The sequence below is a fragment of the Vicugna pacos genome, chromosome 3, assembly GCF_048564905.1.
Source record: "Vicugna pacos chromosome 3, VicPac4, whole genome shotgun sequence".
In the NCBI taxonomy this organism is placed as follows: Eukaryota; Metazoa; Chordata; class Mammalia; order Artiodactyla; family Camelidae; genus Vicugna; species Vicugna pacos.
This window is the reverse complement of record NC_132989.1, coordinates 66270644-66294050: the sequence shown is the minus strand read 5'-3', so window position 1 is coordinate 66294050 and position 23407 is coordinate 66270644.

Sequence of the window (23407 nt, the reverse complement as noted above, 5' to 3'; positions counted from 1 at the left end):
GAACTGCTGGTGCAGTTGGAACAAGGCCTCAGCCGATCCCACTGGGAGTCTGAAGGGGTGTGGGCCTCAGAGAGGCCTCCAAATTGAGGCCAGGGGCCAGGACTTAGGATCACCTCATCAACCAGTCATTGGATGTGGGCTAAATCTGTGAAAGAAATACGACTTTGGGCAAGACAGCCCCTTTTGTCAAAGGGCAATTGCGGGAGAAGGACTCGGCTGTGAGTCGTCAACAGGTAACACACTAATAGCCAGAGGAGTAAGTGCCTTGGTCCCGTCAGTGGAATTCAGGTGGCAAACCACAGAGCCCATTAGGCGGGGTAACACTATGAAGTCACCGTGTGGGAACTAAACTCAGCCTCCTCTAAACAAGTCACATTTTCCTTCTGACTCTCCTCTCTTTGTTACCAGCATCACCATTTTTCCTTACCCAAGGTAGCAGAAAAGAAATCTGAAGATTTCTAAAAATTGCTTTAGGCGATTTTTAACAGTCTGTCACATTTAATTTCCAGCATATTTATCCTTTTAAACAATTTTAAATAATTCACTACAAAGTGAAATCTGGCATAAGTCCTATCTGTCTTTTACTCCCTGAATCACTGAAGAAGCCAAGGCAACAGATTTCTAGGCAGTTTCTAGGGCTTGGGTTGGAGACTGGCGGTATAACTAAGGAATGAGGAAGTGGCTGTCCCTTCTTCCTATTTTAGAGAAGAAAGCGGGAGTCATTGGTCTGGCAAATAAATGCTCTGCTATTCTCTGGAAGTCCTACTCTGTCTATAAGAATGCAAATGAATGACCTGGCCAAAGAATGTCTGTTATTTCATGTAAAACAACTTTTTTTTCACAAGATTGCGACTTAAAAAAAAAAATCTAGCTAGTAGTTGTGGGTACAACCTCACCTTCCACTAGTGTAACTATGCTGTCTAAGACCTAGCTGCCACTCCAACACTGTCCTCGAAGTACTAGCAGAGAAACACAGGGGATATTAAATTATCATGTAATTAAATTAAATTATCACTTTGCAATCCCACCACTAAGGCTGAGATGGCACTTCTGTTATGAATTCTTACTCGCAAATACTTTTACCCTGAGATGAGAACTTTCCTGGCTGAAGTAGGTTCAGCTTAAAGGTGAAGCTGTGGTTTAGATGATTGTACAAGGGGTCCTGCACCCAGAAGATTCTAAGGACAAAAATTAAAATTCATTTGTTTTTAAGACTTATGATCTTTTGTTTTTGAAAAACTTAGCTTGTCCAAAACACAGATCTATATTATATATATATCAATGACTTCACATTCTAAATATAAAGCTTTTTGAAATCTTCAGAACAGTTTATTTCCTTGAGTAGTAAAGTAGGATATTTTAATGTTATGAACTTTTGGATATGCAAAGAAAATATCTGTTTCTGAATAAATGGGCCAGAAACCAGTAGTGATAGTTTGCAAGAACTGTGGGGGCCACCAGAATTTGTCATCTCTAAACCTACTATATGCACAGCACTTATGAGATACTATGATGATGATCACAGTGTGGGGAAAACATGATCTCAGATTTCAAACAATATTAAAGGGAAAACAGGGCGGGAAAACATTTGAGGCTCAGTTTTTTTTCTTTAAGCCCATAGGGTTTCCTAAGTAAGTCCCATTAAGCACATGGGAAAGATGAGGTTCTTCCAAGAATCACCTTAAAGTCTCTGGGGCCACAAGGAGCCTGTGAAGCTGACACAAAGTGCCCCCAGTACACTTTAGACGTGTGTGTTTCTACCTGTGCAGGAAAGGGCATATTCTCAGTATAGGCGTGCCTTGTCACAAACAAGCCATTGAAAGAATCCTATAGAATGGCTTCATCTGCCCTCCCCTTATCCTTCAGACCCTCTTTGGGATCTATCTGGGTGATGCAGGGAGCAATGGGTGGAGGCATGGTGGTGTAATGCATAGTGACCCCGCACAGTGGACACACAGACGCCTGCTGGGAGTCATGTGGGGATGACAGGTCAACATCCTTGGGCCCAACAGTCTTCCCTGAGGAATGTTTTGGAGAGACCACCCAAACAAGGGACTATTGAAAGGATGGCTTAGGGGGGAGAGTATAGCTCAGTGGTAGAGTGTGTGCTTAGCATGCACGAGGTACTGAGTTCAATCCCCAGTACCTCCATTAAAATAAATAAATAAAGAAACCTAATCCACCCCCCCCCAAAAACAGAGACTCTGATGCAGCATATCTGAGGTAAAGCCTGAAAATGTGCATTTCTAACAGATTCCCAGGTAATGCTGATGCTGCTGGTCCAGGGAATCCCATGTTGAGACCCCAGAGTGTAAAGAAGAGAGTCCCCACTGTCCTCTTCTGAGGGCCTCAAATTCACTTAAGTTGCTGGGTCTAGTGGTGAGGATGACCACCTAGTGGAGGTGAGTGCATATCTTCATATAATGATTCTAATCCCCAAGATGAGCCAAAGATCTGAGGTGGGAGCAGGGAATGTGGAATAGGTCTGTACGAAGACCTTGGGAAATGAGACAAAGAGCCCATTGGCTCTTCTGCTTCTTTGTAGATAATGCTGTAAAGTTGTCCCAGATGCAGCTTGTTCCTGCTCCCTTGGGGAACTGCTCTTCCCCGTCTCCATCCACGTAATTCTGGTGGGCTCTGAATCAGAGCATTGTGCTCCTGGACCACAGTGGATGTGTGACCTTCCCTTGGCAAATACTCCTTTGGAACATGACCAAAGCCAGAGTTCTTCCTTGGGAAATTTATACATTGACTGGTGGGTAAAGTTCTCATTCATTTCCGGTCACACAGCTATAAGAATGTGTCTCAGAGCAGCTATCAGTCATATCCTCCACCAAATAGAAAGAAGCAAGAGAATGAAAAAAGCCAAAAGCCAAAAAGAAGGAGCAGAAGAACCGTTGCAGCAACAGGTCTCTGCCCCTCGTCACTGAGGGCTCAGAGCTACTTGGGTTCTGCAACAATTTCTTCAATTCTGTGTTCTCTATCTGTATCTTCCATTTCTCCAACCATCCCTGTTTGTTTTGTTTGTTTATTTTTCTTAAAGTAATTTTAGTTGGGTTTCTGTCACTTGCAAAGGAAAGACTCTTGACTAGTATCCCTCTTGTAATCAAACCATCAAGGACAGAGGTGGAAAAAAGAAGTCTGTGGAGGGTGCTGGTGGTGGATGCTCACAGGAGCTGCCTGGCTCCTGTAGCTGCAAAAAACAGAGCCTCACACAGGTCTCCCTAAGAAAAAAGTATAAGGACACATATATGGAGACAAAGTGGAAAGCCACCAAAAACAGGAGACAGGTCAGGGCCAGCTCCTCTCTAGGTGTCCCTCTCCTGCTTTTCAGAGTGTCTGTTCCATTCCATTTCCTCCTGTCTGGTCAACACTCTCCCAGCTGTCAGCCCAAATCCCAGGAGGTCAGCTAATGACACTGCTGTTCCTATTGTGCAGAGCCCTCTATTCCTGGCCACTTGTGGGTGAGGCACCATCTTTGGATGAGGCACCATCTCTGGTCCCATCAGGGTTTCCTCTGAACAATAACAAAGTCTGGGGGATTTAGGGTGAAGGAGACACTCCACCGTGCCCATTGTAGGAGATATGTGTTCCAGAACACCAAGAATGAAGAGTCATAGTGTGAAATATCAAGCAGATATTAAATAAAAACATTTGCACTAGACAACTGAAAGTACACCAGAGGGGTGGATGTGGAGATGATATAGAGCGAGGACTTGAAGTGATCTGGCCTAGAGCCAAGGCCTTTAGGTCCTAGAAAAAGCAGTGAGCCCAGGGTGAGTGTTTCCAGATCAGAAGTTTGAGGCCTCTCACAGCCCCAGCAAAGCCATTGGCCTCTGCCTGGCTTGATTCCACTACTGACCGGTGGCACCTGGGGATAGTCCCACATCATCTACGCTTTCCACCATCTCCCCAAAGAGAGGTCATACTCTGAGAGTTCGCACAGACCTAAGTCCTAGTAAGTGACCTCGGGCAAGTTTCTTAGCTTCTGAAGCCTCAGTTTCCTCAACTAAAGATGTCATTATCTGCTTTCACAGGGTTGTTGCGAAGAGCAAATTAGACTATGCCCGTGAAACACTTAGCCTCGCTCCGGGCACCAAGTGTTCATTGCTCTATCATCATCATCATCATTATCCTCATTTCCATTATGATACTCTGAAGGTGAGTGAGTGTAATATGACTCTGGGGATACATCGGTGAACAAAGCTTCTCTCTTTACCTGTTTGCTGATACTAGTCATTTCTCTAACAAACACTCCCCACTTACGAATGAAATTAAAATCAGAATATATTTTAATTGTACAGCTGTATATACAAAGTGAACACTATACTATTTAGAAGGTCTTTATTTAAAAATAAAGAAAGAGAGGAAGGAAGCAAGCAAGTAGGGAGGAAGGGAAGGAAGGAAAGAGGAAGGGAAGAAAATCACTTGTCAAAGTCCTCTTTCACTCTTAAGATTTTATACTTCATTATAAGAGATGTCCATTGTTCACTGAGGTGTCAGTACCACAACAACAACTACCAAAAAATAGCCAGAAAAGATACCTAAAACGATATCTGTAATACAGGATATCTGGGTATATTTCCCTTATGTAAAATCACTCATGTGGTCTGACAAACCAACAGTTTACTTGAAAAAAGATATGAAAAGGTTGGGAGGGTGTAGTTTAAATATAATCTACAATTTTAAAATTTAACTTTACACATTGCCATGCTGTTCCATTATATATGCAGGAAAGGGAAGAGCAGTATTCTTCAGATTTGAAAAAATTAATCCATGTTTCTTGGCATGGGCAACCAATGTTATGTTTAAAATATACATGTATAATGTGAGACATATTATCTAATAAAAATCATGCAATCTAGCTTGTTCACTTTGTAACTCATAATAACTGGAAGTTGATCAAAGAAAACTACTTCCATTTTTATTACTACATTGTTCCTATTTTTATGAACAAAATTTTTAATGTATGATAAAAATCCAGTATGCAGTAATTGAAACATACAGTCTGACCTCACATTGCTCTGATAAATCTGTTCATTTCTGGCCATTTTCAGTGTTGCTATAGTGAACAGTGTTGACAAGTGGATGAAAAAAGCTTATAAATGGAATTCTGATCATAGATAAAACCGAACATAAACTATCTCCCAACATTTCTGCATGTTGGGAGGCCCGGTTTGTGCCACAGATGGCCATCTCCCAATAATACATAAAACATTTCTTGCTGGAGCTCGGCACACGTTGTTGAATGCACAGGTCATTTGAAGAGAACAATAATTCAATTCACTTAATCATGACCTCACTGGGAACAAACACAGACACAGGATGATGCTGTTAGAAGAACAAAATCGTACTAGAGTTTTAAAAATGGAATTCTTAAAAAGCCGCCATGCTCTCTTGTCAAAATAGCACTTAAATGTATTCAGTGTTTAGCGACCAGGCAGGCTCACTGAGTTTATTTTCGTCTCTTTAATTTTTACTGCAGTGTCTCTGTGCCATGTTCTCTCCGTTTTCAGGGTCAGTGGTGCCTACTGAAACTTCTACTGGCTTACTGGCTGAGCTCATTGATGAAGAAGCCTTGAGTACATCACTTTTTCTTCTCAAACAGCTGAGATGGCAGTCAATAAAGAATGAATGCAGAAAGTTTCAGAAGGACACATGGGAATCATTTAACCAGACCAATAAAATCAGCTATTTATGTAAGTAAAAAGTTACTGCAACCTCAACCGTCCAGGCCATATTTCTCTAGAATAATTTTTAGGTTTAGGGCTAATTTTATTTCTAGCTCATAAGGCTTAAAATCCAGGATTCCCTGCATTGGCAGAAATGAATGAACTCAGCTAGAAGAAACCAGAATGTAGAGAGACCTCTTTCTAGCATCTAGATACTCGCTAGCAAGATAGCACATTTTTATACCACTGGTATTCCTGAGATCAGGTCTCACTTACTCAGAATTTTTGGCCGCAATGCTCATTTCTATATTATACAACTGTGTATAAGTGCTATTGAAATTAGGCCCTTCACTGTCATAGTTTTAACTGTTTATGCCATGTTCTCTTTTGTCATCCACATTTACTCTAAAAGCGCACTTAATATAACAGAAGGGGCTTTAACTCTGTTTTTGCTTAATATATTTTATTAAAAAGATCTTGAACTTTTAGGATCCAAATTATAAACTTGCAGAATATGGAGACTTTTTAAAAAGCAGGGAACGAAGATGTAGTGTATTCAAATTATGATTATTTTAATTTTGGAGAACAGGGAGAAAATTTGCGTAGGGATTTCTTCAACAAACCTATAGTTTGTTTATTGTTTAGTTGTATAGTTTAATTGTCTTATTCTTTATTCTTCGTTCCTTCCTCCACCTATCTCAGCAGGCTTGAAAAAAATTAAATCTTCTTTCCTACAGAATAGTGATTTTAGGTGTGGGGAACATTTCTTCACAGGGACTAATCCATTAGCTTATTTCTGTAACTGCCTCATCAGTATCACCTGGAAAACCCTATAATCTGTATTCGTGCAAATTTATTTAACTTTGTTGTAAAAGCAGGAGAAGGAACACTCATGCTGCTTTTCCATGAAAATGGTAGTCCCAGGGATACAGTAGTGTTTGGGGAGTGGGGGAGGAGAGTGAGTTAAAGGAACAGAGCTCATTCCAACTCCACACACATACGTTTCTAAAGCCTTAAGAGGTATTTATAATCCAAACAAGACATCCCCCTTTCCTTTCTCATCTTCCCTTCCCTCCACTGACTGATACTTCTCACAGAAGACATGGTTCTGGCCTCTAAAAGAACTTACTGTGTGAAGGAAAGAAAACACAGACAGTAAATCAATATAACTGGCAGCAGGTAATTTAGGGACCATGTTGGTATTGTGGGAGTTCAGAGACATGGAGATCAGGAAAGGCTGCTTGAAAGAATTACAAGGCATGTGTGCAGGCTCCTGTGACATAAAATAGGTTGTCTTTCAATTCCCTGTGCGGCAGAGAGGAATTTCCCTTCCTCTCCTACCCCAGAGGACTACTATCTTCTCCCATCTCCCAAGAGGCAGGAGGTCCTTCTGCAGCTATGTGCACCATTTCAGTAGCAACACCTCAGCCACCCAGTTTGCCTGGAACCTACCTGAAGGCTAGAAGGGCTTGCAGAGACCCAGTGGGAGGCGGAAGAGTATGTGTCATTTCTTCTCAAGGGAAAGGAGGAGGGTGGGGCACAGGAAGCCATACTCCTTCCGGGCTTAGGCACTTGGAGGGAAGCAGGAGGGAGGAAAAATCCAGCGAATGTTGCCAATAATCACAACAGTAACATCTACCCAGCACTTACTATGTAGAGAACTGCTCAGAGCAATTTACATGGGTTATTAACCCAGGTGATCCTTACAACAACCCCATGAAGAAGTATTATTAATACTCCCATTTTACAGATGAGGCCCAGAAAAGCCAATTAACATGCCTAAGATCACACAGCTACTTAACTGGCATAGTTTGGACTTGGGCCTAGACTCAGCTGGCCTACAGCACCTCTGCTCTTACATGGTTCACAACGCACGCTGCACTTGGAGAGCTGTTAAACAATATTGCTACCTGGGCCTCCATCCCAGAAATACTGATTTAATTGATCTGTATGGGGACCCGGGGCAGAAGTACTTTTTCAATTTCCCCCGGTGATTCTAATGTGCAGCCAGGATTGCCAGCAACGCTATTCTACCTTTCACTATCCTGTTACCTCATTATCCCCACACCTCTCCCCTCCTTCCTGTTACTCAGATGATTCTGCCCTGATCTTAGACTCTACCTTGCTCCTTTTCCCTTCCCACACAAAATGGCTCTTGAAGTGGTTTTAAAGCATGTCACAAATTCGTTGACACTCTTTTCTTCAAAAGGTGGAGCCTAGTCTCCTTTCCCTTGAGTGTGGGCTGGACAGACATAGTGACTCGCTTCTAATGAATGGAATTTGGTGGAAGTGATGGTCTGTGGCTTCTAAGACCAGGTCATAAAAGACATTGCAACTTTCTCCTTGTCCTTCCTCATAAATTTTAGATTGCTCACTCTGGGTATAACTAGCTCCTGTGCCCTAAGAATACTTAAACAGCCCTATGGAGAGGAACTCATCGCAACAAACTGGATTCCTGCCAAAAGCCAACAAAAAACTGAGGCCTTCCAGCAAATAACCATTGAGTGAGCCAAATCGGGAATGACTCTCCCAACCCTAGTGAATCCTTAAAATGACTGCAGCCCCAGTTGACATCCTGAATGCCACCTCATGACAGACCCTAAACTGGAGCCATGCTGCTGACCTGTTCCCAGATTCCTGATCTGTGTAAGATAATAAACGTTCATTGTTTGATAAATTGTGGGGTGGTTTGTTATGTAGCAATAGATAACTAATATGGGCATCTTCCTCCCCACCACACCCCAGGCCCTCTGAACCTTGCCATGGAGCTGGTGAAGCTGCCAGGGCTGGGATAGAAAACTGTTCTGACATCCCAAGGTGGAATTCTGAATGTATTTACCGTAGAAACATAACTCCATGCATATTTATATATGTACATATATGCATGTAAATGCATAGGAAAAGTCTGGAAGAAACAAGCCAAACTGTTAATAGTGTTATAGCCAGCCGTAGGAGAGGGAGTGGGGTCAGGGTTGGAGGTGGAAGCCAAGGGGAATTTTCCCTTCTGCTCCGTAGGCTACTGTGTTGTTTGGGTATTTCAAACCAAGAATGTATCTATGCATCACCTAGGTAATTAAATACATTTTTCTTATATAAAAGTTTGGGAAGTTTAAAAAAAAAAGCATAATCATACCTGAGGATGGATTCTGTTGGAAGTAGAGTATTAGGAGCATAGTTCTACAAGTACACTGTCCTGACTGCGTTAGCCCCAGGTAGAACACCGAATTGTAGGCGCTGTGGTGATGGAGAATTAATAGCAGGCCTTGGAAACTGCTGCTCACGTGTGCTTGATTTCTGGCTCTGACACTTACCAACTTGGCAAGTCATGCAACTGTTCTGGGCCTGTTTCTTGATCTGCAAAGTTGGGAGAATAATGTGAAAATTTAAAAAACTAAGTATATAAGGGTCCTCAGCCAGTAAATGATCTAGATGCAGCCGGCATTCATTAAATGGTAGCTATCATCCTCTGGAAAAATGTGTTTCTAGTTCCAAACGCATACATTTGGGGATTATTACATATAAATAAATTGATGACTCCATGAATTATATATTTTTGTCAATTCACTCTTTTGGGTCAGGTACACAAAAGGTTCATGACACAATATAGATTTTCAAGACACTTGTACTGCATCAATTTTACAAACTTTATAGTAGTCAAATATTTCTTTTCCATTTAAAGTGGTAAAGACCTGAACAACTCATATTCTACAGTTACCAGGGAGAAACTGGGGAGAGTGGAGGTGAGCGTATAATTCCAAAGAGTTGAAACAACACTAGATCTGAATCTTCCTGGACTTTAGCACCAAAGAGTATTGGACTATCCCATCTTGTACACATACAGTAAGAGGTCACACATGGGGAGCCAACCTACAGATCCCAGCAGTCAAAGAAGTGTACTGTTTGACCCACACAACGTTGCTGAAACCATTTGAATTTGTTGCCTGCATTTAATCTGGGAAGATTTCACATAAAAATATGAATTTCAGGCTGCTCTTAGAAACTGACACATCTGGCTATCTTTGGCCAGTGGATTCCTCCTTCTGCCAGGATAAGGGTTTTCCAGGAGGTCACAATTCCCACTTGGACTGGTCTGCGTTACTCACTGGGGTTACCTCCCTGCCCCTGTAGGCACCGAGTTTGCATCTCTGAAACTTTGGATGTTTACTTTGGTGCCATAAGAATGTTATTGGGATAGGATGATCACATGCTTCAATAATTACAAAAACTGCCTAAGCATGCTTGCAATGTAGAGATCCCAGAAATGAAGGCCATCTCTCTCTGTTTACTTTTTAATGAACTGAAGAAAAGGAATGTAGAACTCTCTAAAATGTTTCTATGAGGAGATGAAGAGCTGCTATTTATAATCTACTATGCTTCTGCAATGAGCTAATATTTATCAGGAGGACTTTCAGTCTCTCAAACACTCCAAAGTTGCATGTCATCAGAGCCAATCTATTTATGTCATCTTTTCCATTTGACTGAGTAGGCTGGGATTCTCTCCCTCTACACATGCTCAAATCCTACAAGTGGAAGAAAAAGCTGAACGGTGACCCTTGCCCTTGGTATACAGAGATGCTTATCAACTTTACTGATACTGAGTTCATTTTTAATATCATGGAGTCACTTGTGAATCAGTACCTGTCCAACACTTGTTTAATAAATGCTTCTGTCTGACCGTTATTAAAAACAAACAAAAAATTAGTCCTGGTTCCCTAAATCTGCTGGAAGATCTCTCCATGGCAAAATTATTCCCCATAATTAATAAAAGCAAAATATGAATTTGTGGTAAAAAAAGAGTCTTTCAGTTGCTAGTTCTTTTTTTAGTCTAGATCATTTCCCCCCAACATTTTATTAAGAAACCTTTCAAACATACAGAAAAGTTGGAGAATGGCACAGTGAACACCCATTTGTTTACCATCTAGATTCTACCATTTACATTTGCTATGTTTACTTTATCCCATATTCATTCATTCCTCTATCAGTCTGCCCGTTCCTCTTCATTTCTTGATACCTTTCAAAATAAGTTGCCAACATCAGTACGTTTCATGCCCAAACACTTCAGCATGCATATCATTAGAGTTCAATATTTTGTTTACAGGTTTAAAAAATATTTTTTAGTGTGGTAAAAATATCCATAACATAAAATTTACCATTTGAAGCATGTGTAAGTATACAGCTCAGTGACATTAAGTATGTTCACACCGTCATGCAATCATCAATACCATCCATCTCCAGAACTTTTCATTTTCCCCAATTGAAACACTACACTCATTAGACACTACATCACCACTCTCCCCTACCCTAGCCCCTGGCAATCACATTCTACTTTCTGTCTCTATGACTTTGACTACTAAAGGTGCCCATATAAGTGGAATCACATAATATTTGCCCTTTTGTGACTGGCTTATTCACTTACCATAATGTCTCCAATGTTCATCCACACGTAGCTTGTGTCAGAATTTCCTTCCTTCTTCTGGCTGAATTATATTCTGTTGTATGTACATAGCACGTTTTGTTTAGCCATTCATCCATCAACGGACACTTGGTTCCTTCCACCTTTTACCTATTATGAATAATGCTGCTGTGAACGTGAGTGTACAGACATCTGTTTAAGTCCCTGCTTTCACTTCTTTTAGGTATATTCCCAGAACTGGAATTGCTGGATCATATGGTAATTCTATGTTTAATTATTTTGAGGAATTAATGGTTTCTCTTTTACATAAAATTTGCACACAATGCAATGCACATATCTTAATCTACCATTTGATAAGCAAAGCATACTTTAGCAGATTTTTTTTTGTTTCTTTTTTAGGTCCTCCATATATGTAAGAAGTTTTCAGTTAGAATGCTGTCATTTTCTGTGACCAGAATCCTAATGGAGAGTATGGGCTTGGATGACATCAGGCATCTAGTTTCAGGATCTACTGACCTTACCTGTTCACCTGCTTTAAAATCTGTAAAGGAAATCACAGTCTCGAAATCAGAAATTTGCAGAAACAGTTAGCTTCATCTTCTACTACTGACTACAAACACTTTACCTCGTGTGAACAACGATTACAAGTTTCAAAGAGGGATGTTTTTAACAGATAAATGCATGCTGAGCTCATTTTTTTTTAGCTCCTGCCCATTACAGGGGTGAGATGGTCTTCCCCCGGCATCTATCATGCAGATTTTCCAGAATCTATAATGAGGATCTTTCTAAAGATTCTAAGCAGGCAGTAAGCAAAGTTTATCTTGCAGATCAAGAATTTATATTACTGAAAATGAAAACAACAAAGTACATAGCATGTTTTTGCAATTAGTTTGGCAAAAAGTGATAGTAGTCTCATTGTGAAGGGTGTGGAGACACAGGCATTCTCAAATGCTGTAGATGGCATTAAACAGTAGGATGATCTGCTAATGGCTATTCACATTTTTAATATACCTTTTTCCAACTTCAGAGATTTCACTTCTAGGACTTTTTTTTTTTTTTTTTTTTACAGAGACACTTATCCAAGCACACCAAGATATATTTGTACACTGTTATTCATCGCCACATGGCTTGTAGTAGCAAAAAATTGGAAACAACCCAAATATCAGTCAGTAGGTAGCTGCTAAAAATAAATCTCAATATACCCACATTTAACTGGTATAACTTGCTTTACCAGCTTGGATACAAATAAGGTTACATCTTTTTTATTTTTTTCAAATTACATTAGGTTTAAACATCGATGGGCCGGATTAGTGCCAGAGGAAGTCCACTGCCTGTTTCCTTTCTTAAGGCCTATTCCACACCCCCCCCCGAATTATCCAACCACCCTGGGGCTTTACTTCTTGCAAAGTGGCCAGTCCTGCTTCTAAATGCCTCATAGAGAGAGAACTAGAGAATCTGATTAGTCTATTAGGAGCCTTATTTTCAGCATCTGTTGCTTCTGTTTGCCATAATATGACTGTTGAAAGCTGCAAAAGTAATAAATAGGGTCTAGCATTGTAAAATAAAGAATGAAAAAAATGGTTTGATTGAGACTTTGTTTTGAAAAAATTAAAGATTATCATGTCTTTAAATAGAATTTGTTTGAAGATATACATATACCAACTCTAATTGCAACAATGCTCTAATTTTTAGAATAAACAAAGGATGAATCAAGTGTTGATTTGGTGAGGGGGATAATTTTTCTAACAAAATTACTTGATAGCAAATTTTGACACCCTTCACTTCACACTGACTTTTATAGCAGAATTGTACAAAGGTCATTTGGAAAAAAGATGTGAGGGCTTCGTCAACTTTCCTGAGAGCCTCTCTTAATCCTCTGATATTCAAATAATTTTCCTTTTGAAGAACTTATCCTCTTATAATCTTTGTTGTTTTTCTCATCTTTAATTGTTAACTGGTCCAACACTGCCGGGTACTCATTTGGTTATGGAACAGTTCTCCAGAATCACTTTCAATGTCTTTGTAAAATCCTGCATCTTTTGCAAGATTAGCAATTTTACATGGCAACTGAAATGCATTTTATTTACATTGTATTGTTGGATGTTTATAACATCTACAATCAGCAAAATTGACTGGCTGAGTGGGGATAAATGCTGGTATTAAATTGGGATGGCTATTTGAGTGGGGGACTAATTTAGTAAGTGGCCAGTTCATTAGTGGATATTTTCCTGTTATGACCAATTTCTGCTTCCCCACACAACTTAGCAACTTCAGGGATTCAGATAATGATAATGAATAGTTGGGTAACAAGAAACCTCTGTGCTATGCAGCTCTAAAAAAGAACGAAGTGTGTGTTGACATGAAGAAACGTTCAAATGCATTAAGTGAAAAAAGCAAGTTTCAAAAGACCATGAACAGGGTAAACATGTTTCTATGAAGTAATAATAAATGTTGGCATTGCATCAAAAATATAAATAAAACAACCTGGAAGAGTATATTCCAAAATATTAGCAATCATTTTCTAATAGGTATGTGGAAAATGGGGAACGCCCACCTAGGTAGCCTTATTTTTAGTAAGTGTTTATTAGACTTTCAAATAAGATAAAAGCCAATTAAGAACATTTTTAACTAGTATAGCTGAGTTAGGGCAAGAATTTAAAAACAATAATAAAAAGAAAAGAGAAATGGGCCATTACTACATTAGTGTCCAAATAGGGTTCTCCTAGAAAGAGCTTTTATTCACCCAGTTTGAAAGGGTGTAATAGGATTCTTCAGTACGAACCTGTTTTGTTATAAACACCCCAGAACTCTCTCAAAATAACCAAGTCACAAATATTTACTGAGACTCTGTTATTTTCAAGGTACTGTGTCACACTAAGTGCTCAGAGGAATACAAGATTCTATGAGACTGCTAGTCTTTCCTCAGAAAGCTCACAGCCTCGTTGAGAGGATAAGCTCCTCAGTGAATGAGGCTGGCAACAGCACTTGGTCATCAGTGGCCATAGTCTGAGCAACAGCGTACAGCTGTGTGATGGGACAACAGAGAAGTTGATTTCTCTGATTTCTGAGTCTTTGTCCTTACTTAGGTATTTATGGGTCAAGCATTAGATGATAGTGTAAGATATTACACTGAGTGTAAGATATCAGCTTTTAGAGAGAAATGCAACCCCTTAGACTCCATGGGGAGGAAAGTTCACAGACTGGTCCCAAGGCCAGTTAGAGCTCCATTCCAACCTTATGAGAGCTTCAGGGGGCCTTTGATGCGGATACTAATGAAGTGAGATGGTCAACAGTGAGGTATGTATTTTTTTTTCCTACCCTTCTACTCCATTTTATGAATGAGGAACTTAAGACTGACTCTGGGTTACACTGTTGCTTCAACAGAATCAGAATTTGAACCCAGTGCTAGTGACAGCAGAGCCTGCACCCTTAATTTCTGTGACCCACTCCTTCCTCATTGCAGATTATAGGCTGATCATCACCTGGAAGGAAGAAATGTTGGGCATGGCACTAATCAATGCATATATTTACTATGATGTTTACCCTAGGAGAAAAGAGGAAACCAGTGACATGAATGGAATTTTGAGAAAAGTAACACCTCCTGACAAACAAGAGCCAGATCCATGAAATATCTATAGTCTTTCTGGATGAGAGTTTGCCAGGATTTCTATAGACTTGGACTTCCTTTCCACTCCTGGAAATAATCCCTTTAGGGCAGAGTTGAAGCACATTAAGAGTAACACTTTCTCTTCTGCCTATATTCTGCATAAGCAGTGGATAATCAGAAGTGCTCTGGGTTCTGAATTCAGTGGTAACGAAAATCACTCTTTAAGCAGTTGCTGTTGAGACACTTCAGTGACAGACTCATTTTGAATGACATATTCAATATCTAGGATGAAAGTGCTTTATATGCACTACATAACATCACCTACAGGGGTAATACAGTGTGCCATGATAGCTACCCCTTCATTATACCAACTGGTTCTTTATAACTCTTTGAGATACAAGGCAAGTATGACTTAACTATCATTAGAGTTTAGTTTGGATTTATGACCCATTTCAGAAGAGTTACAAACTTTAAAAAAGTGTACAGTTTTAAAAGAAAAAAAAATCGTGTGATCTTTCAGGCAAAGTTTGTATGTAGTAGCTTGCAAAATAGTATCATGGAAGAACCAAATATAGGGGAAAAAAGGGTTTTAGTTCACTACTGTGGTCATTATGAAATGCAAGGCAAATTATTTAGGTCACTTCCCTTGTTGCAGAGTAAAAACAAACTGCTTCTTACATCCACTCTTGGGATATAGTAGGCGAAATGCAAAAATACCCTTTTTTTATGGAAAATGGCTGGGAGTCATTGCCTTGAAAAATTTCTAAAAAATATTCTCAATATTCTGGACTAGAGGAAAATAACTTGCGGATAATGAGCTACACATTCTTTCTCTCTTTCTTTGCCCTCATTATCTCTGAGAATGTGAGGACTTGGCATTGAACATTGCAATGACTTATGGACAACCTCGAAGGTCTATGAAAAATAATAATTTGCAGTTTTGCTGAGGCAAGCATCAGAATCCCAAACATGACTATCTCAGAACAAATCAACTTTATTAGTGAGTGGGCCCAACCTGCACCTGGTATTCACATCTTAAGTGAGGTCTTATGGTTCTCTCTAATTGTCGCATCTGCAATAAATCCTGCCAAGAGAAAATAACTTTGTTTGTGAAAAATGGCCCTGAAAAGAAAGTCAACTGCTAGTGTAGCGCCAAGAGTGATGGCATTTATGACCTGGCATGATTATATTTAGTAATTCCATGATTATACTTACATCTAGATTATGATTAGATGCATGACGTTAAAGCACTCTCGATAAACTTTTAAATTTGAAGACTCCCTGTGTATTTCTCCGCAGACTGGCATATGACTTCTTTGAACAGATGTGGGAAGACACCTTCTGGTTTCAACTGTTGGTTAGGAAAAAAAGAAAGAAAACATTATATTACTATGATCTTTGCGGGGCAAATACCTTTTGAAAGTAAATGTACTGTGTAACAGCTAGGGTCTGAGATGACTGTTGGGTAACAAAAGCACTCTTGGGTGGCTACTTTCTCTTAAATTTTGCTTTTAAAAAATCCTCTGTGGTTGCCCTTGTTGTTCACTATTTGCTGCTGAGAAAGGGCTCACTTCTTGCAGCTGAGAGTCCCATATAGTAATCACAATGATCTTAGGATTTTATAAACCACAGAAATAAGGTGGCTCCTAGCCGGATTATCATCAGGCTGTTGACAGGTGAAGAACTGATGCCACAGCTGATACACATTCCCCATACCACTTCCAGGGAATGTTATTAAGCATGTTAGGTTCCAACTGGAGTACTAAAACTTGAATTACTTATTATTCTGCACGTGCCCCTTACTGGTAGTCAGTGAAACTCAAACGAGAATATCCTATCCAGGACTTGATTATGATGGCACCTGGCAAGATGTCAAGCATCTCCAGAGGTCTTAGATGTTTGGCCTATTGCCATTTGAGAGACAGCCTCTTTTTTTGAAAAAAAAAATTCTCATAGCTCGTTCTAGCTGCAATTCTTAATAGTTGCCTTGGGAAGGTGGTGGCATCATACAGTTGGACTTGAAGATTCTGAAGAATCTGCTGCCTCCAAAGAACTCAAGGAAACTTAATTTCCAGACCTGGAAATGATCCATTTTTTAGAATCACTTGTTTAGCCTTGTTGCTTTGAGTCAAATAAAGTGAGTTACTCTTTATGAAGCATGAACAATGCCAGAAACATATCATTAAAATGTTAATTTAATTTGGCTGGTTGAGGTAAGAATCCAGACAGTTTGCTTCCCCAAAAGTGACTAAGATTAATGATATTGTTTTTGATCTGGAATAATTCTGGTCATATGAATGACAATTCTAAGGCAAGGCGATCCAGGCATAGTTATAAAGAATCATTCACTTTTGCTGTAGGTTCAGGACCAAAGTATGAAACACGCTTTATTCAGAGTTGTTGATTTTGTACTTTTGGCAAACTATAAATTCACTTTTAAGAGGAAGGCAAAAGTTAAAATCTATTTGTCTGATAAGTTCAAGTTTGTGACCACGGGTTTTTCATCTGTTCTTTACTTCCTGCCAACTTCTCTTAACTGAAATGGGAAGGTCTCATTCTAAAATGATTCGACCTTATTTTGCAAGTCATCAGCAGGTCCATAGTAGAAGTTAAAACTCTGCAGGCCCAGATATCATAAGAGTATTCTTTTTCCATTTGCCAAGATAAAATCCCAACTTTTGGATTGAGACCATACTGTAAAATGTAAATAACACTTTAACGAGCCCTGTAGAGGAAGAGTGTGTTGGGCCAGTCGCCCACCATGAAGGGTTGGATTTAGTGTACCTTGGGTCATAATGAAACGATTTTGGTGGTCTTCACCTCCCTAGTCGACATTTTCCCACATTAGAAAACCAGCACAGGAGTTCACGCAATTCCCTACAAAGGACAATTGCAGTTCTGCCCAAAACCAGAACTGGAGTGTGGATGGGATAACTGGAAGAGAAGCTAGAGGAGAAACAACACGGGGACTTTTAAACTCTTGTCTAGATTTAGAATGAAAGGGAAGGGGGGAAATAATCGCATGTGTATTTTTATTTCTGTCCATATTCTGTAATCTCCAATACTATGTGAAGATATCACCTTGTTTCCATTTCCTTCACTATCCATGTTCTTGACCCTGTGAGAACACATTTTTCAAAAACATTGACTAAAAGCATGTATTAATCTCTATATGCTATTAACTCCAGCTCCTGGAACTATAGGACTGAATGCCCTCATCTCAACAGGATTCCATGTGAATTGTACTTGTGTCTTTTTTATCTATGATTCCAAATTCATCTTCTCTAACCACTCATAACCCACCTGGCCCTCCGTCCAAGCACAGACCCAGTTCCTACAGAGAGTCAGTCCTCTGTCATGACAAGCTCATACCTCTATCTGTCCTTTTTTGCATTTATCTATATGGAACAGTTAAGGCCTAATCATGTACATCTGAATTTCCTGTTACTATTCTATTTGACGGATTGAAATTTAAGTGAACATTTAAAAGGCAGAGAGAAAAAAGCCCTTCAAACATAAGATGCTACATTCCTGACCTCACTACCCTTTAACAAAGAGGATTCTTTAGGTCCTTTTTTTTCTTTGGAAAAAGACACTTGCTCTAAATCTCTTAATAATTCTACCTGATTTAAATCTGACTTTAATCCTGCATGATAAATTAAGATTCTGTATCTTTTCACCCTTGTTTTTTGAGTAATTTGTCTAACCGAGCTCCTGGGCATAAATAGACCAGATCCTCTAAGTGATAGCAAGGCATTGGAAAGGGCAGCATTAGCTCCAAGAGGAGCTACCCTACCAGAGAGCACCCTGACCTGGCCAGCACTTTGCAGGCTTCATGAATGGTTGCATTTAGAGACCTACTCACTGAAGGAAGGACACCTGATTTCCCTGAGTGCATGTAGAGTTCCCTGGACAGCCACTACAGGTCTCCTCTTAAGAGTGTTTCCAATCCACCAAAGTTCCCCCACAAAAAAATTCTACTTAGAAGAAGAAAACATTGTCTGTGGGAGGATCCCAGGTAGCCAGCCAGAAAGAGAAATCCTGAGGTTTATCCCAGCACAGTACTTCCCTGTAGCAGGATAATGTGCCTTTCCTGGAGCTGGACTGACTTTGCCCTAAGGTTACATTTCCACACAAAGAAGCCTTTAAGGGTGCTGCTGCAGGCCTCCACGCTGGAGGTTTCTGTCTGTCAATCTTACCAAAAAAAAAAAAAAAAAAAAAAAGGAGGCCGTAATAAAACTGCAGGAGCCAGTAGTAGGCAATTACAACTCTAGTATCAACGGAGGTCTGCCTCACAGCCCTGAGAGATGCTGAGCACTGGCCTCTCTAAGGACAGAGAACAATAAAGCGGAAGGAATTTAAGTCAATTGGCAGCTGGGCTGCATTAGCAGGACTCTGAGAAGGGGACACTTGCTGAGGGTGGTGCGCTGATTCTTGGCTCCTGCCATCCTGGGCGATCCACAATCTGGGAGGATGATAAAAGTTCACCCAAGTCAAACAAGTCGAGGAGGTCTGCAGACACACAAGTTGGACGCTGTGTATGTGGCAGCCAGCACAACTCCAAGTGCAATTCAGATGATTTACAGTTAATAAGAATAAATGCTAATTAAGGCCTCAGTGAGTGACCACGATAGGCAAAAAAACAGGAAATACATCAGAAGGTGAACTGGAACACTTTGAGACACAAGGGAAAACAAAGGTGGTGGCATCTGGGAACTAGGCAAAGAAGGATAGGGGAGCCATTGAGTGTATCTGACTGGTTTCGTGGGTGGGGGGGAGATGGGGAGGGAGCAAGTGGGTAATGGAGCTGAGAATAGAGAGGGCATCACTGCCACCTGTCCAGCAGCTCTGCAGCCCTCATTTTGGCAGTGTGGTCTTGATGCCTGCACTGAAGGCTGGTTGGACCCAGCTTGAGAGCTTCCTAAAATATCCTTGGGTCTGATGCAATATCACTTTGTGATGGCACTGCATTGCGATGCGGTGACAGGATAGCCTGGTGGTGGAGTAGGAAGGCCTTTTATGTCTTCATATGACTGTGTCTGAGAGAGGCCAAGTGAGTGGAGAGTTCCCAGAGGAGAATGGGTCAGTTGGAAGAGCCGTTAAGCTCTCAGAGGTGGAAGGATTAATTCCCAATTGCCCACTCTCACTACAGAGGCTGGCCACCTGCGGAGGGCTGGGGGGGGGGGTGTATGGAGGCTCAGGCAGACAACCAACCCTAAAAAGCAGAGTGAACAGAGGAAGGGCTGTGCTAAAAATCAACCTTCACCCCAGAGAAAGCAGCAGAAAAAAAAGTACCTTTCTCCAGAGTATGCCCTCTGGGCAAGCGAGATGGGTTGGGGAAGAGGAGAGGAGACAGGCCTAATCTGGAGAAAGCCACCGAGAACTACCTAGAGCTGGCAGCAAGGTCCAGATTAGCCTAGGTATCCAAATAAAAACAATTTGCCTAGCTCTAGGCAAGCCCTTGTTCTGCATAATGATTTGAATTTTGAAATGTGAATTAAGCCTTGCAAAGGAATGCAACTCTTTTCTCCCTTTCCCAGGCCATTCTATCCTTCTTAGACAGGGAGAGGTGGGTCAGAGGGAGGAAGGTTTAAAAATTTTGCCCCTTTACCAAAACATTGAAAGTGTCAACCACCTCTCCCGCCATCCCTGCCCCCAATGCTCAAAGTGTTCAAAACTATAAGCTGCAGCATCTTTTTCAGCAAGTAATCAGCACAAGTTGAAAGGCACATGCTGTTGCATTTCTGATCAGATTGTATGTTAAGCAGGAAAATATCCCCCCTCACCCCCACCTTTTTTTTTTTTTTTTTTTTTGGCTAAATGCTTGTCTGTTTAAAGAAGCCACCAGGCAGTGCCTCTCACTTTGTCTTGGCAGGGCACAACCATCAGACGAAGTGGGAGGAAGAAACATTAACTTCAACAGCTGTTTCTTGACCCCGGCTGTCAGTCTTCCCAAGAATAAATTTTGGAGAGTCCTATTTGAAACAAAGAGGGAGTTTTGGGGGAGAGAAAAGTTGGTTGGTTCCAGGGCGGCCGCCCAAAGGAGCAGGGAACAAGATGTTGGCAGTTACCACGAAGCCTGCCAGCCTCTGCCGGGTACAGGGATGGAGCAAAGTAACTTGAAAGCTCCCCTCTCGGAGCCCTGTGCCTGCAGCTTCCCCCCCTAACGCGCGCCCAGATCCAGCGCCGGTGGTAAGAGCCGTAGCTCGACTACAGTAATTCCCCAGCTCGGGCGGCTTGAAACTGCTCGGGCTGAATAGCATTTGCTGTTCCGTCCTGCGGCCGCCTCCCGCCGCCGCTGCCGCGCTCCCTGCAAAGCAGCTCTCATTATCCCGGAAGTTGTGCTGACACAGTCTCGCTGCCACCAGAAGTTTGTCAACATCAAACTTCTCCTGTGTGGGGTACGTTCACCTTCCACGAGTATTTAATCGAGCCAACAAGCAAACAAACAAACCCAAATAAACCTGCCCGTGATGTCATGGTCTTTTTTTTTTTTTTCTTTCCTGGAAGGCTGGGGCTGTTAGGATTTTGCTGGTGGGCGCTGAGAGCGCTGGTGGGTTTCTGGGGAAGATTAGGGACGGCTCCCGGGTAGGGAGTGGGGAAGGGCCCGAGGAGGGCGTGCAGGAGGTTGGGGCTGGGCGAGAGGTAGTGGGGAGGGGGCTGGGGCCGGAGTCGGCGAATTGGTCTTGCTGCCTGTTGGCTGCGGCTGGTGTGGAGGATGCACGGACTGGGGCGAAGGTTATTGCCTTGCGGCCCCGACCCCGCCGCAAAGGTTACCTGGAAGCGGTGGCCAGGCACTGCCGGCGCGGGGGTGCTTTCTAAACACCCACTGCGTTTTCTGCACTCCTGCAGGACAATTCTACAGACACCTCTCGGCATCTTTCGGAATAAAGGGCATTAGGGTCATAAAATGTTTTTTTGAGGCTTCAAGTACAACATAAAAGAAATCCTTGAGATTTGAGGGCAGGGATATACCACCTTTTCTGCCTTTGATAGGTCTGTTCTGATACCTTGATTAAACCATTCGGTCTAAACTTAACTGACTGCCTTCCCTAAGTCAGGTCTCCAGGTTTAGTTCAAGTTGCTGCTACCCAGTTAAGGTATCGGTGGTTTGCAGTTGCTCCCCTGCTGAGATACTCCCGGTTTCCGCGTGGGGTGGGGGCGAGGGAGGGGGAGCAAGAGGAGGATTCTGTTAACCCTTTCCACCCCGTACTTTTATTCGCACACGTTCAATCATGCTCCGACTAGCTGGAAAGGACAAGGCCTGAGTGGCTGAGTTGTGACCCGAGGCATTCATGAGTTAGTGCCACTTGGGGCCACAGGTTTTTTGAAGGAGCTGGAAACTCAGACACTGATACTAACTTTGTGCCTAGTTTGGGAGACACATACTGCATTCAGACCCGGGAGACGGAGAGGGTTGCAGTATTCCCAAGTAATGTCAATTCAGATTTGGGCGGCTGAGAGGGTTCAGTATCCCTAAAGTGGGCAACCCGAAGCCTGTTCCCTGAAACTGGAAATCTATCCACTTCTGGACGCAGCAAAATTCTGTGCTCTTCAAAAATAAGTCAGAGTGAATAAATCTCTCTGAAGAGATATTACCCATTTTCCCAAGGTGATATTGTGGGGAATGGGGAGGCTGATTAATCCATTTAGGGGCCAGGTACTGGAATTACTCCTCTTGGTGGTCAGCTTTTATTAACCATGTTTTAAGAAAAATTACAGCTACAGTCATGTATCTTTGATAACAAGAAGCAATAATGCTTTCTCCTATTTTTCAAACTACCCTAAACAGGGAAGTTGTGCTAGTCTCAAGGGGTTAGCTTACCTTAAACATGAAACAAAAACAAAAAACTAAAAATAAAATTTAAAGAAAACGCAGCTGAGGTGTTTCTCTGGCACTTGAAGTTACTTTTGACAAACAAATCAAACAGATGCAAATACAGTTATAGAGCAGGCAGTTCTTTAAAAAAAAAAAAAACCCACACAAAGAAGTGTATTTTCTTGGAAGTTTAGCTATTCACTACAGTGAATTTTCCCGTTGGCCATGCCTCAAAAATTTCCCTGAATTCTTCAGACTTCTTTTCTTCAGGTGTATTTTAATTTTTATTTATTTATTTTCTTATAATCCACAAAGTACTACTCAACATTGTTGTACCTCCGTGTGGACATGAATCAAGAAGGACATGTGGAGGATTCCATTTCCAACTCCACGTGCATGAATTTTTTGCCCTGGTTGTTAATCTGTCATGGTGTAAAAAGCCTGATTTACAAAGGCTGGAGGACTTTTGTAGAGCAAGATTTTGTATGGTTTCTATGGCTGGGCTTATATACAAATAAAACTATTTTGCATTTCTGTCCACAATTTCCTAGTTGCACAAGGATAATTTTCAGAGTTTTCAGTTTCTAGTCCCTGAATGGGAGCGGCAAGCATGAGGAAACAATTTCTTTTTTACAGTGATGTGAGCTCTATGCTCATCTGGATTTAGTTACTTCATAAGGTAAATATCACTAAATGTGCACTAGGATCTTTGGGGATCTAAGGTGGTGGACGGGTGAAAATAGTCTACTGAGAAATGCTAAAGAATGTCAAACAACTGAATTCATTTGCAGAGCTAATTGGGTCAACCATGGTATTCTTTAAAGTGGAAATTAATTCGAACATTTAAAAAAAAGTATTTTTCAGTTTACTTTTGGTTACATTTAGGTTATTTTAGT